The sequence below is a fragment of the Thamnophis elegans genome, chromosome 5, assembly GCF_009769535.1.
Source record: "Thamnophis elegans isolate rThaEle1 chromosome 5, rThaEle1.pri, whole genome shotgun sequence".
In the NCBI taxonomy this organism is placed as follows: Eukaryota; Metazoa; Chordata; class Lepidosauria; order Squamata; family Colubridae; genus Thamnophis; species Thamnophis elegans.
The window spans coordinates 13,209,646-13,223,179 of record NC_045545.1 but is presented as its reverse complement, the minus strand read 5'-3'; the positions used below and the strand labels follow the sequence as shown (position 1 = coordinate 13,223,179).

At 40.8% G+C, this 13,534-nt stretch overlaps 1 non-coding gene across 1 annotated transcript; it reads right to left on the bottom strand.

The window, feature by feature from the left end:
- Nucleotides 1–1,998: 1,998 nt before the first annotated feature.
- Nucleotides 1,999–2,103, bottom strand: LOC116509821. Its single transcript, XR_004255544.1, has one exon. It is a non-coding gene; the product is annotated as a U6 spliceosomal RNA (small nuclear RNA).
- Nucleotides 2,104–13,534: the final 11,431 nt, after the last annotated feature.

Below are 13,534 nucleotides of genomic sequence, written 5' to 3'. Positions count from 1 at the left end.
TTGAAAGTAAAATTAACATGCCAGATGTTTAAGATTAGCCATAAATTAGGCATACATTGCATGCAGGAGGCCTTGGCTTTACTTCCTGGCATCTCCACATACAATTGGAAAAATCTCCTGTTAGAAAGAGAAAAGCAAAATTGCCAATCAATTATTCAAAATAAAATAGATCAATATGACGCAAAATGGATTAATAGTTTGAATCAACATAAGATATTTCCTTAGGTTTCCTAATGATTCAGATAACACCTAAACAATTAGACGGAATGTATCTTTGGAGCTGTATTCGAAATGGACTATCCCACAACTTCATAAGGGCATTATGACAGTGAGCCTAAAGTTCCCTATTGTAGATAATATTTCTTAAAATGGTGGAAAGGTATAGTTTTCTGTAGACAAACAATGGCACAGATGTTAGTTAGCCTAGATTTTACAAGCACTGTATTAAGTTCCAAATTATAACAATGGCCATATAATTCAGGATGATTTTTAGTTGATTTGTTGTTTTAATTATTCAAGAACTGAAGTATTGATGGTGCTTTAGAAATTTTCATAAAGGCTTTAATGCGGTTTTATGGCTAAAGAAAAGTTTACTAGAAAATGCAAGACAAACTGCCACCATGGATATTATTGATCAAGATTTCTATTATTTCTGAATTCTAGTCTATTATTTCTGAATTCTAGTTCTGGCAGGCAAAAGTAATCCTGTCCCTTGAAGCGTACTTAATAGATATTAAATTCTAGTATGCAGCTGTTCAGAACTGAATGTGCTGTTGTTTATGTATCACCCCAATAGTTTTTCTCCATTAATATCATTCAATGCAATTTATTATTTATACAAATTAACTAGCCAGTATTAGCTGGCCATTACTTAGTTAAGTGATGCTGACAATGACCAAGTTTATTTTACACAAATAATTTCAAACAGAACAAATTTAGAATGTTCCATTATATATCTCAAACTTGTATTTGGCAGAAATTGCATTATCTTCCCCTCAATCAACATAAAAAATATATATTCGATTCCCAAATTGTAGAATACAATCCAGTAAGAACTACAATTAGCCTTCTCTTGCTTTTCTTCCAGAAAATATATGAAGCCACATCTCTTTAATATAGCCTTGAAAAATAACCTTATCTGTATTGTTTGAATATTTTTCATTTTTCTTTATGATTTTCTTTGAGATTTGTTGTATGCTGATTTGGTGGCTACTACAAACTGAAACGGCTCTACCTGTCTTAGCAGCTTCTTTAGGAGCCAATTGTAGAGAACTCTGTCATCATCCATGCAGCCAATCAAAACACTTGCAAGTATTTGCAGGGTGGACCATGATCATCGTAGAATCTTCTCATTTATATTACAAGAGCAGTTATTATTCTCAAGATCTAAGTGGCATTTTAATGGGAATGGGTGTGATGAGGCAGTGAGAAAAGACAAACGTTTTGAGGATCCTTTTTTTATTGAATTTTTTTTTTTAAAAAAAAGGCTTTTACAAATATTTACCTCCCCTCCCCCCCCTCCCCACCTGAGCCCAACCCCCCAAAACCTCCCCCCCCCGACTTCCCAGAACAAATACAGGGTATAAATCTTTAACAAAGATATTCTAAAATAATCTTTAAAAAAGTTAGTATCATCTTTCATTTGAGCTTTAACTCCACTTTTGTTAGGCTAACTCTAAACAGATTATATCATTCCTTGCTTCTTCAGTCATAAACGATCTGGAATTTCTTAGTCCCGTACTTATTTTGAATATAGTGAATCCATCTTCTCCACTCCAGTTTATATTTCTCATTTGAATGGTCCTTGAGATATGCTGATATTTTAGCCATCTCTGCTAAGTTTGTTACTTTTAATGTCCATTCTTGAATAGTAGGCAAATCTTCCTTCTTCCAGTATTGCGCCACCAACAGTCTTGCTGCCGTTATTAAGTACAAAATCAAATTAGTCTCTATAACAGTACAATCAGTAGTTATACCTAACAGGAATAACTGAGGGGTAAAAATATGGAAAGCTTCACGAATTTGCGTGTCATCCTTGTGCAGGGGCCATGCTAATCTTTTCTGTATCGTTCCAATTTTAGTATAGGTTGAGGATCCTTGAAAGATAGCAGAACTGTGAATTGCCAAAGTTCTTAATTTTCTTCAAAAATGTTCAATCAAATAGATATTGTATTGCCATCGTAAAAGATAGCATGTATCAATTTACTTCCACAATATTCAGAATAGTTGGTATTCTGATTATCAAATATAAAAGAGATCATGATTCTATGGTCTATCCAATATGAAGTAAAACAATTCCGAGGATATTTCATTATTACTCATGCTGAAGTTCTAATACAATCAAAGACTAAAAAATGCTGGTTTACATTAATGGTTGTTTTATTATTAACTGAGTCATTAAAAACAGATTTGGGTAAGAAGCTTAAAAGGGGTAAAAGATGCCACATAATTGCTCAAGATCCTTTCTTACTTTATGTTCCATTTTTATTTATTTTTTGTACAAGTGCTCAACTATTATTTTTTTTAAAAAAACAGCCTTGGTAACTTTCCAAAAGTTGGACAATTATAGCTTACTTCTCTCTGAGTGGTAAATCAGTGTATTAACTATCTTGAGCAACTTTGAGAGAACTAGAGACAGTCAAAGGGCATGAAAAGCTTCCAGATTCAAGTACTGAAACTCTATGACTGCATCTCATCAAAGCAAGCATCTCTCGAATATGCTCACATGTGAAAACTATATTGTCTTTTTCTCTTCGGAAACTGTGTCACATCAGCTTCCACTGATGTAACCCCAGAGCATCTGCCGACACATTTGCCAAAGACAACAGGAGGGAAGAATTTGAAAGGGTTAGCCCTGTAGCTGTACCTACATCATTATACAGATACAAAGAGAGGACAAATGCAGGATAGGTTTGTAAAGAAACTGAAGTGAAAAGGAGATAGATTGTATACGACCTCAAATCACATGTCATTACTTTCCAAGGTAAAATTTACTGAATGCTTCCTTCAGGCGGTTCTTGTTTTTTTTGTATTATTGAAAAAAGTTGAAGTTTGAATTGGATATTGCGTTTTCAACAGCCATATCTTCAACTCTGTGCAAGACAATCACATCACAATATCCCACAATCACCAATGAGGTGGTTTTATATATGAAATGAGGAAGGAAGGACATTCCTGACCCCTAATTTACTGCTGTAATGCGCTCTACATGGGGCTGCCCCTGAAAAGTGTTCGGAGACTACAATTAGACCAGAATGCAGTCGGGCAAGCGATATTGGGTATAGCAAGGTACACCCACATCACACCTATCCTCCGCAAGCTGCACTGGCTTCCCATTGGTCTCCGGATGCAATTCAAGGTGCTGGTTATCACCTTTAAAGCCCTACATGGCCTAGGACCCAGATATCTGCGGGACCGTCTTCTGCCACATACTTCCCAACGACCGATAAGATCGCACAGGGAGGGCCTTCTCTGGGTGCCGTCAGCCAGACAATGTCGGCTGGCAACTACCCAGCAGAGGGCCTTCTCTGTAGCCGCTCCGACCCTCTGGAATAAACTGCCCCCAGAGATCTGGACCCTACCCACTCTCATGGCCTTCTGTAAGGCTCTTAAGACCTGGCTATTCTGGCAGGTCCTGGGCTGTTGAACTCACGATTGAGTTCCAGCCCCGATTAGACTGGGTGTATGTTGGGGTCTTTTTAACTATGTTTTTGTGTTTTTAACTTCTATTTTAAATGTATTGTTGTAAGCCGCCCGGAGTCCTTCGGGATTGGGCGGCCTATAAATTTATTAAACATTAACATTAACATTAATTTTTGTCCTCATGAGCTTAGGGTGGAGGTATTACAGACAGTACCATACAAAATCATGGTGGCTATACTATCCTAAGAATAGCTAGAGGATGCAAAGTTTTTTTCCTTTGGCCCTCTTGACCCTCCTATGAGGTTGCCTCTAGGACTAGCAATGCAGGATCTCGGTAATGCCCTTCTTGATACAGTTTCTGACAGAATCAAACCAGATGGGATTAGAGGTGGGTTTCTGCCGGTTCGGCCTGGTTCAGCCAAACTAGTAGTGGTGCTTTTGCCTGGATGCTTTTGCGCATGCGCAGAAGCATTGCGTGCACATGTGAGCACGCACACAAGCACAACCAAACCGGTTAGCAACTCACCACTGGAGGGGATCCTTACAAGCTGTCAGCTGCAAACAGCCAGAACCACTCCTGGATAAACCCAAGTAAATATTTTATTGTGGATCACCAATCAGAGGTGCTGCCAAATTAGCCCAGATCAGCCGAACCGGTAGTAGCGATGGTAGGAGACTCCGCCCACCCACCCAGATGCTTCTACGCTTGCAACACAGGCTCTTTCTTCTCGCTGGACAACTGGAGAACAACATGGCTCTCTTAATAAATTGGAACTTTGAGCAATACTTTGCCTTGGACTCTGATTTAATTTTGGATGCTATTTGGAACCCTGACACACGCCCCTGAAATTCAATGGTACCATTTTCAGCTGATCTTCTGAAAAGTACCCAAATATGAGGAGGAAAAAAGGACCAAAAATTCCAGATCTGTCTCTTCTGATGACTCTGTTAACAGCCATAGACCCAAAAGCTAATTAAAAAAAAATAGCGTTGTTGATTTCTGTATTATTATAGCATAATGCCCAGCAGCATTTTAAGAAAAGATTTATATTGCAGTCACAGATCAGAATTATAGAGAGAAGCATATTAAAAAAATAAAGCATTTCGTCTTGCAAGGTTGTTCAATAACTGCCAAAGGTTACAGAACGCTTAAAAATGATTCCTCTGTCTATTGTATATGTGCAGTTTAGTTTCTCCTTTTTGCTTTGTCAACATTAACAATGGGGGGAGTAGCAAGAAAGAAAGAGAAAACACTCTTGCAGTTATCTTTATTCTTTTTTTAAAATTAAAACCACAAACATTATTGTTTAAGATAGATGGCACATAGAAGTTTTTAATTTCTACAAAAGAAATTAGAATTATATTAAGAAAAATTGTTTACTGCAGCAGTCCCCAACCTGTGTGGTTTGGCGGCCCAACTGGGGGGGGGGGCTGTGCCACGTGAGCGGCAGGCCAGCATGCACACGTGAAACTCAATTTTCATGAGCAGCGGGCCAGCGCGCACACCAGGGGTGGGTTTCTCGCCCCGTTCCAACCGGTTCGGTTGGAACGGGGCCGGCGGCGTCCTCGTGCACGCGCGCAGCGCACGCATGCGTACTAGCATCTGTGCAATGCTCCAGCTGCTCCTGGAGGATCGCGCAGGCGCTGTATGCGTCCTGCGCATGCGTGGAAGCGCAGAACTCGTCAAAACCGGGTAAGGAGCACGGGCGGGCGGGTGGGCCCTTCACCGTTCCCGGAAGTTACTTACTTCCGGGTTCGCCGACCAACCGGTTCGCGGGGACCGCCGTGAACCGGTTGAAACCCACCCCTGGCGCACACACACACATGATTCCCCACCCCAACCTGCCGTTTGCACTAATTTGAGCTGTGCATATGCTTCTGCCAGCCATTCCTGTGGCCCAATTGCAAATAGGCCGTGGCCTGATAGTGGGCTGTGGCCTAGAGATTGAGGACACCTTGTTTATTATATGGAGACTAATAACCCTGAGCAAAAAAAAGTCAACAGAGGTACTACTATTGGTGGTGCAGAGTGAATGAGTGAGTCAGCCAGTTAGGCCAGTGGTAGTCAACCTGGTCCCTACCGCCCACTAGTAGGCGTTCCAGCTTTCACGGTGGGCGGTTAGGGGTTTGCTCTAACTCTGCTTTATAAATTTTATAAAGTAAAGTTACTTCCCTACTTTATAAATCACCATTACTGTGGAACCGGTGGGCAGTTAGAAAATGTTACTACTAACAGAGATACAAAAGTGGGTGGTAGGTATAAAAAGGTTGACTACCCCTGAGTTAGGCAGTCAGCCTGCCTGCCTGCCTCTCTCTCTGAAATAACCCTGTTATTTCATAAACATGTACATTTTATTAACCTATAGGATGTCCTGTGTAATCTAGGATTCTTCTAAAAAGCAATTATTCAATCCCTCCCCCTCTCCCTCCCTCCCCCACCTCTCCCTCTCTGTCAGAAGAAGACTGCCTAAAGAATGAATCCCCCAGAAACTGAGGAGCAGAAAGTCCAGAAATGCATGTATCTTGCTATCTTACTGATAGAACCAAGTGATATATAACAGATATAGCCAAGGTGGCGCAGTGGTTAAATGCAGCACTGCAGGCTACTGCTAGATCAGCAGTTCAGCGGTTCAAATCTCACCGGCTCAGGGTTGACTCAGCCTTCCATCCTTCCGAGGTGGGTAAAATGAGGACCCAGATTGTTGGGGGCAATATGCTGACTCTCTGTAAACCGCTTAGAGAGGCCTGAAAGGCCTATGAAGCGGTATATAAGTCTACTGCTATTGCTATTGCTATTGCTATCTTAGAGAGAAAAAAGTTAAGAATTAAGTCAGGCAAAAGTGGTGAGTATAGAAATGCCACGGGCAGGAAACACAGAATTTGAAAAAGCAGGCAATCCTATTGTTAAAAGAGACAGGCAATCAATCAGTCAATCTGGACCTTCCAAATTCAAACATGGGGGTTTTCAATAATGCAGAGGAAGTCAACTTTTTGAAACCCTACAAACTTGTTTGTCAGCCAGACAGATGGACCAAATATATCATTCTGTATATGAATTTCGTCTGCTTTAAAGTTTGTGATATACAGTACTTTAAATCGGTTATTCTGATTTCATGGGATATGGATCTGAAATCTTACTCACTAGCTAGTATTAAACTCATATAACATTCCACAGTTTTCTCAAGGACCACGGTAAGTGTAATTATGTTTTATTAAGCTATAGTGAGGACCAGCTAATGAAATTGGGGAGTTGTTGTTTTTACTCTTAACATATTGGATTTTTTTAAAAAAAAATTGTAAACCACCTGGAGCAATTAGGTGAACCTTTTTCGCCTCTGGTGGCAAAAGCACACAAGTGCGCCTTATCACGTGCACTCACATACCCAACTCCGTAATTTAATGCCCCCCGCGCAATTCCCCCTGCATGTGTGTGCATGACACCACCATCCCCGTGCTGCCCTGCGCATGCGCATACGGCTTTTTTGAAGCCTGGGGAGGATGTAAACAGCCTCCACCATGCCCGGGAGGCCCTCCATAGGTCGGAAACGGTCCGTTTTCCGACTTCTGGTGGGCCTGGTAGGTCCTTTTTTCTCCCTCTCCAAGCTCCAGCGACTTTCTAGGAGCTTGGGGAGGGCGAAAAACAGCCCAACATACAAACTGGAAGTTCGGGAACAGACTTACGAGTTGCCCATTGCGCCATTTTTCTCCCTCAGGAGGCTTCCCTGAAACTTCCAGAGGGCAAAAAACAGCCCAACACGGAAACCAGAAGTCTGTTCCCAAACTTTTTCTTTTGCCTCTGAGGGCAAAAAATGGCCGAAAATCCAGGCCGAAAATCAGCTGACAGGGCAACAACTCAAGTGCCCTCAGAAATGGCTCCATGTGCCACCTGTGGTACACATGCCATCGGTTCGCTGTCACAGGCCTAGAGTCATTGAAAGTGAGTGGGCAGTCATATAGATATTCTAAATAAATACATTGATTTACAATACAATAGAAGTGCAAATAAAGATCCTCTCCATCCACAAAAACAGCTATTTGCTTCAGATAAAGTGATGGTAAAATATCAATAAATGGTAAAATAAAAAGATACTATTGTCTACCAATCACATCTTGCTATGTCCATCTAACCAGTTGCTGCAATGCACTTGAGATCTCTTTGGAGCACATTAAATCAGACTTGGCTAAGCACCAAAGGATTTCAGTTCTTAGTGACTTTGAAATGACTAGTTAGAACCATTAGAATGAATATGGCAATTAATGCTAGGTCTGTAAGGATACATTACGTGCAAAATAAGACAGTGTACCTTAATACCTTGAAGTTATGGCTGAACTGAAAAAAGTGACTTATACCCAGTGATGGGTTTCAAAAAAATTTCGAACCTACTCTATGGGTGTGGCCTCCTTTGTGGGAGTGGCTTGCCGGCCATGTGACCTGGTGGGAGTGGCTTGCCGGCCATGTGTTTTCTTTCTTTCTTTCTTTCTTTCTTTCTTTCTTTCTTTCTCCCTCTCTCTCTATCTCTCTCTCTCTCTTTCCTTCCTTTTGTCTCTCTGTCCCTTTTTCCTTTTTTTCTTTCATTTCTCTCTCACTTTTTCTTTCTTTTTTCTTTTTTTCTTTATTTCTTTCTTCCTTTCTTTCTCTTTCTCTTTCTCTCTCTCTGTGTGTGTGGTGGGTTTCAAAAAATTTTGGAACCTCTTCTGTAGGTGTTGCCTGCTTTCTGGTGGAACCTCTTCTAACAGGTTCGGTAGATTTGATGAACCGGTTCTACCGAACTGGTGCGAACTGGTAGGAACCCACCTCTGCTTATACTAATCCTCACATTCATGACCGTTGCGGTACCCTCATGATTACGTGATCAAAATTTGGTTGCCAGGCAATTGGCATAGATTTACAATGGCTGCAATATTCATCAGCCACAAGATTGCCATTTATAAGGACCAACCAAGGAGGATTGCCATTTATAAGGGCCCAAGAGGGATCCCAACCAGGGGGAAACTGGATTTGCTTAATGTCTATGGTGATTTGTTAATGACCGAAGCAAAAAGGTTGTAAAATTGGGCTCAACTCACAATGCTTAGTAATGGAAGTCTAGTCCCAATTGTGGTCTTAAGTCAAGGACTACCTGTATGAACATTTTTAAAAAATTTTTTGCTAATATGTCTGGAAAACTTTGAGGAAGTTGAGAAGGGTGAAAAAAAGAAAGTAAGGTAGATGTGAGACTCATTGAAATGGACAATGGGTCTGAACCAAATAATTACAAAATAATAACATGTTCAACTTTAGAGAAGCTTTGTTGCCCTACCCTGAAACAGATGGTGCTTTGGGGAAGGAGGAGGAGGAGGAGGAGGAGGAGGAGGAGGAGGAGGAGGAGGAGGAGGAGGAGGAGGAGAAGGAGAAGGAGAAGAAGAAGAAGAAGAAGAAGAAGAAGAAGAAGAAGAAGAAGAAGAAGAAGAAGAAGAAGAAGAAGAAGAAGAAGAAGAAATGGAATGGTGATAGTATCGAGTATATGTTCTTTAGGTTACAGCAGAAACCCCTTACTTTAATGTCAAAATAAAAGCATCTGGTTCTCCAGTTGGAGATATTCATAAAAAGATCTCATCTCCTGTCAGGCTACTGACTCTTCCATTGGTTCATCCAGTGGATGGGGGATGGTATCCTCCAGAATGACCCTTAATTGCAGGGCAGAGCTGGCTAAAAAAGGAAGTCAAGGAGGGATTCACCCACCCATTTCTGCTACAGTATATCCCTTTTGATTTCTATCCACATGTCCATTTGACAAGCATTTCACCTGCTGTTCTTCATTACAGAGTGGGACAACTTGCCACGGCCAAGTCATAACGGGAAAACCCACCATGGCCAAGTCGCGGTGGGAGAATTCAATAATTAAATTAAAATTTTAAAATAATTACAAAATATTTTAAATTTTGCCATTCACATTTCATTCTGTCCCTCCTTTTGCATCCTTTCTTTTTTTTTGTATTAATTTTTATTTTAAACACATAAGCACATCAACAGAAACAAACACATGACTTAAAAACAACATAGGAACAAGAAGTTCCATCGTATATCATACGGCAGTTCCGAATCGGTTTCTTTGCAGTTAGTGTTTTCCCTTCTATATATTTCTATCTTGCGTTCATGGTCTCCTTATTCATTATCCATTTTTATGTACAATTCTTTATTTATTTATACTTAGCTACCTATGACCAAATATTATTTACCTACATTGTGCTTTATATTTTTACTGTCATTTGTTATCTTACATACAGTTATAGGTATAAATTCACATAGTTATTCTTTTTCTTTGCCATTCTTATAATATTATTATTATTCCATTTAAAAGATTCTAAGGTATAGTTTGGAATGCTTTGTTTACCATCCTTCACACCTGCTATGACACCACCTTATTTTCTCTTTCTTTTCTTTTCTCCCTCCCTTCCTTCTCTACTTCCTTCCTTCCTCGTCTCCTTCCCCTTTTTCCTTCCCATACCTCTCCCCTACTCCTACCCTCTTTCTTCTCCTTCCTACCCTCTCTCCTTCTCTTTCTCTCTCTTCCTCCCTCCTCTCCTTCTCTTTCTCTCCCTTCCACCCACCTCTCCTTATCTCTTTCTTCTTCCCCTACCTCTCCTCCACATTTCTTCTTCCTCTCCTACTATCTCTATCTCTTTCTCTCTCTTCCACCCTCCACTCACCCTCCACTTTTGCATCCTTTCTTAATGAGTCTATTCCACCATTTCTTTGATATTAGTGTAATTCTTATCCTGAGGCAAATTGACCATGGCAAGTTGTCCTTCATTGTATCGATTCTTATACATAATGTTCTGACCCTCCTCATCCCATACCAACACACACTCCAAGCCAACACACTCACAGCATTTAATTAACAGACAGACAGGTCCTTGGCAGCAAACTGGCACAGACAAGGCTTGGGCAGCAGTCCAGCACAGATAAGCCTTGGCAGCAGTCCAGCCTGCCAAGCTCACAGTAATGTTCTCTGATATTTGTTCCTGCATTGACTTCTGCAAGAGGGGCGTGTGCACAAGCAGTCCTTTTATAGTCTGGAGAGAAACCTAATGACCACCAGCTGAGTACAATTACCTCCTGTAACTGCGCAACTGTTCCTGATGCCTAGTAGCTCTTCGGTGCCGTGCATCCAGGAACAACTCACTGCTGGCATCCGGCTCACTCTCCCTTGTCTCCTTCCCACTGGTCCAAGGCTCAGGCGGCTCCTGGTGGCCAACCAGCCTCTCTGTGCCCTGCTCAGAGTCGAAACCCTGTCCAGGGTCCTCCACATCCTCCAGAGCCAACTCATAGGGCCCCTCGCTGTCAGAGTCTGGTGGCAGCACCAACAGCTCCTGCTGGGCCACAACACATAACGTTCAATACCAGTGTTAACATGTTGGCAATGCAGGATTTTGAATTATCTGTAGTCTTTAATTGTCCTCCACATCTGTTCTGAACCTAAAAAGCAAAGCTATAAATAGATAGAGATAAGGTCATCGATGTGACATTTAGATTCGGGTGTTAGTCATATTAAAATGACCTAAATGTTCTTCTCTTTTTTAAATCACTCAACATAAAATAATCAGTTATTACCAAAACTTAAAAAGCTCTTGGAAATACTACAGATTTTGTGAGTTTTGATTTTATGGTTCCCTGGGCTTTTCTTTTACTGGAAGGTTGCTTGAAGGAAAACAAGTCAAGACATCACAAAACCAAACTTCTACATTTCAAAGACATAGTTAATATTCTATTACATATATCATGGTTTCCTCAGCAATAAGCCATGCTACCATCTTCTTTCAAAGAAAAAAATCCTTTGTACATGAGGAAAGGTGGCAGCCAAGTAGTGTAAGATCCAACATCATCATCATTTAGTAATGATGTGGTTGCTATAAATATGCAGTGGCTTTTCTAACATTCAGTACATATTGGACGTCTGACATTGCATTGGAAATGCACGGCAGATTTGGAATCGGCCCCAGATTAGGTAATGCCCACTAAAAACACAAATCCACAAATTAAAACATACAAAAACACAAGTGGGGCTACTAGACATCCTTTTAAATTGATAAACCAGCAGTAAATGGAGAAGTGTTCCAATCAAAAACTTTTAATTTTATTAATTGAAGAAAGATCTTGTAGGGCAATTTTATCCAGTGCTAAAGATGTTTTCAAGTTTCATAGGTAGGGCAAGTACTAGATAGAATTGCTTGGCGGATTTTGGGGGAAATGTCCAGTATCTCTTAGAAACCATTTGGATTCATTAGGGATCATTAGGGATCAGACAAAACTGATAAAACAGAGGTCTAAGGAGGTCACAGTTCACATAAAGTGATCCAACCACAGCAATGGACAAATTCATGTTCATCCATATGCAGTTCATATCTGTTCTGTTCCAAAGTAAAGATCAGATCAAGTAGATCTGACAGATCCATTGCTGCCACAGTGGTCATGAAATCACAATCAAGAGGGCTTCTCTGAGGAACTTCATGTAAATATTAATTAGAATTGTGGAGAGAACAAAGCCTGCGACAAACCATGATGGGTGACAAACCATGGCCTGCAACAAACCATGGTCAACATTCCCTCCAGCAACCACCAATTGCTGGAGGGACAAGTAGAACCATTATAAATGTGTTCCTCTGGCTCTCAGCTAGTAGTGGGGTTCAGCCAGTTCGCACCTATTCGGAAGAACCGGTTGTTAACTTTCTAAGCAGTCCAGAGAACCATTTCTTGGAAGAAATCTCCTTTTGTTTTTTTACACTTTACAAGGCTAATCCTGTAAGCAAGGCAGAAAAGAAACATTCTGGTGTTTTTTCTAGCCTAAACTTTATTGCCCTGCTTACAGAAACTGCCTCTCTGGTTGACCTTCATTACATTGTCACAGCTAAGGCGAAGCGCCCATCGACCTGAGTGACATTGAGTTGGCCATGCCCACCCAGTCACATGACCACTGAGCCCTGCCTACCCTGCTGGTCATTAGGGCAGAGAACCGGTTGTTAAATTATTTGAATCCCACCACTGCTCTCAGCCTATGGCTTCCAGTACTAAAAGCTGGCAAGAATCCAGGATAAGAATGGTTAAATCCTACCACAAGTCATCTCTGAGAGGAACCAGTGAGAATTGTGTCCAATGACTAGGCCTAGACAGCCAAGGCTCAAGACAATTTGTATCCTCCTCCAGGGCTCTCTGTTACCCTACCACTTTCTTAATATCCTTTCACAAAAATGGCGGGTTGAAGATAGGGTGATAATTGTCTAATACTAGTAAGGACCAGGCTTCTTCTAATGCCGCTTGCATTTCTCCTTCCTATGAAGAAGTACTGACTATTGCTTAAAACTACTTCTCCAGTCCTCATCCAACTGAGAAGGCTAGGGATCAAATGTACAAATAGCAGAGCTAAGATCATAGAGAATCAAGCAGGGTTTATAAAAACAGGCAAGCAAGAGACATTGGGTTAGTTGTAGATTTAATTTTGTTGGAGATGTAATAAGAACAATGTTTCTTTAAAACACATGTTTTTACAATGTCCTATAATTACTATTATATTATTATTTATAATTCAGGAGAAAAGTATTGGGCCAGATAAATGTGACTGTGTGACAAAAACTAACATTTTTGGAGAATAATATTGTGTGCGCGCATGCATGCATGGGGGGGGTCGTGTACGCATGTGCAGTTGGGTGGGGCACATTCCATTGTGGTTTTGGACATGCGCACACGTTTAGAAAAAGGTTAGCCATCACTGACCTATGGCCTTGTTTACTGAAGACTTAATATACTTGCTACCTATGAGCTTTCTGTAATATATACTTATTCCTAACTGGTCTGGCCTTCTGAATATGTTTAAAAAGTCCTACCAGACAGCCAATTATAAAATTGTTAGTTTGA